We start from the raw sequence: 2,753 nt of genomic DNA on the forward strand, positions 1-2,753 counted from the left end.
TTTGAATTTTTTTTACATTTTTTGAATAAAACATATTGTAATTGAATGTTTACCTCTAGAAACATGGAGCAAAAGCCATCCATTGTCAAGAAAAGTTCATTTATAGTCACTCAAGCCTAGAAAAGCCTTATTACTCGGTTTAAATGCCTTTATAATCCCATTATTGAATTTATTTTGAATTTTTTTTACATTTTTTGATTAAAACAGATTGTAATTGATTGTTTGCCTCGGGAAACGTGGAGCGAAAGCCATCCATTGTCAAGAAAAGTTCATTTATAGTCACTCATGCCTAGAAAAGCCTTATTACTCGGTTTAAATGCCTTTATAATCCCATTATTGAATTTATTTTGAATTGTTTTTACATTTTTTGATTAAAACATATTGTAATTCAATGTTGACCTCTAGAAACATGGAGCAAAAGCCATCCATTGTCAAGAAAAGTTCATTTATAGTCACTCAAGCCTAGAAAAGCCTTATTACTCAGTTTAAATGCCTTTATAATCCCATTATTGAATTTATTTTGAATTTTTTTTACATTTTTTGATTAAAACAGATTGTAATTGATTGTTTGCCTCGGGAAACGTGGAGCGAAAGCCATCCATTGTCAAGAAAAGATCATTTATAGTCACTCATGCCTAGAAAAGCCTTATTACTCGGTTTAAATGCCTTTATAACCCCATAATTCAATTTATTTTGAATTTTTTTTACATTTTTTTATTAAAACAGATTGTGATTGATTGTTTACCTCGGGAAACATGGAGCAAAAGCCATCCATTGTCAAGAAAAGTTCATTTATAGTCACTCATGCCTAGAAAAGCCTTATTACTCGGTTTAAATGCCTTTATAATCCCATTATTGAATTTATTTTGAATTTTTTTTACATTTTTTGATTAAAACATATTGTAATAGATTGTTTACCCCTAAAAACATGGAGCAAAAGCCATCCATTGTCAAGAAAAGTTCATTTATAGTCACTCATGCCTAGAAAAGCCTTATTACTCGGTTTAAATGCCTTTATAATCCCATTATTGAATTTATTTTGAATTTTTTTTATATTTTTTGATTAAAACAGATTGTAATTGATTGTTTGCCTCGGGAAACGTGGCGCGAAAGCCATCCATTGTCAAGAAAAGTTCATTTATAGTCACTCATGCCTAGAAAAGCCTTATTACTCGGTTTAAATGCCTTTATAATCCCATTATTGAATTTATTTTGAATTTTTTTTACATTTTTTGATTAAAACAGATTGTAATTGATTGTTTGCCTCGGGAAACGTGGAGCGAAAGCCATCCATTGTCAAGAAAAGTTCATTTATAGTCACTCATGCCTAGAAAAGCCTTATTACTCGGTTTAAATGCCTTTATAATCCCATTATTGAATTTATTTTGAATTTTTTTTACATTTTTTGATTAAAACATATTGTAATAGATTGTTTACCTCTAGAAACATGGAGCAAAAGCCATCTATTGTCAAGAAAAGTTCATTTATAGTCAATCAAGCCTAGAAAAGCCTTATTACTCGGTTTAAATGCCTTTATAATCCCATTATTGAATTTATTTTGAATTGTTTTTACATTTTTTGATTAAAACAGATTGTAATTGATTGTTTGCCTCGAGAAACGTGGAGCGAAAGCCATCCATTGTCAAGAAAAGTTCATTTATAGTCACTCATGCCTAGAAAAGCCTTATTACTCGGTTTAAATGCCTTTATAATCCCATTATTGAATTTATTTTGAATTTTTTTTTTACATTTTTTGATTAAAACATATTGTAATTGAATGTTTACCTCTAGAAACATGGAGCAAAAGCCATCCATTGTCAAGAAAAGTTCATTTATAGTCACTCAAGCCTAGAAAAGCCTTATTACTCAGTTTAAATGCCTTTATAATCCCATTATTGAATTTATTTTGAATTTTTTTTACATTTTTTGAATAAAACAGATTGTAATTGATTGTTTGCCTCGGGAAACGTGGAGCGAAAGCCATCCATTGTCAAGAAAAGATCATTTATAGTCACTCACGCCTAGAAAAGCCTTATTACTCGGTTTAAATGCCTTTATAACCCCATAATTGAATTTGTTTTGAATTTTTTTTCCATTTTTTTATTAAAACAGATTGTAATTGATTGTTTACCTCGGGAAACATGGAGCAAAAGCCATCCATTGTCAAGAAAAGTTCATTTATAGTCATTCATGCCTAGAAAAGCCTTATTACTCGGTTTAAATGCCTTTATAATCCCATTATTGAATTTATTTTGAATTTTTTTTACATTTTTTGATTAAAACAGATTGTAATTGATTGTTTGCCATGGGAAACGTGGAGCGAAAGCCATCCAGTGTCAAGAAAAGTTCATTTATAGTCACTCATGCCTAGAAAAGCCTTATTACTCGGTTTAAATGCCTTTATAATCCCATTATTGAATTTATTTTGAATTGTTTTTACATTTTTTGATTAAAATAGATTGTAACTGATTGTTTGCCTCAGGAAACGTGGAGCGAAAGCCATCCATTGTCAAGAAAAGTTGATTTATAGTCACTCATGCCTAGAAAAGCCTTATTACTCGGTTTAAATGCCTTTATAATCCCATTATTGAATTTATTTTGAATTGTTTTTACATTTTTTGATTAAAACATATTGTAATTGAATGTTGACCTCTAGAAACATGGAGCAAAAGCCATCCATTGTCAAGAAAAGTTCATTTATAGTCACTCAAGCCTAGAAAAGCCTTATTACTCAGTTTAAATGCCTTTATAAT

The sequence above is a fragment of the Theobroma cacao genome, unplaced genomic scaffold (genome assembly GCF_053813885.1).
Source record: "Theobroma cacao isolate CCN51 unplaced genomic scaffold, ASM5381388v1 tig011, whole genome shotgun sequence".
NCBI lineage: Eukaryota > Viridiplantae > Streptophyta > Magnoliopsida > Malvales > Malvaceae > Theobroma > Theobroma cacao.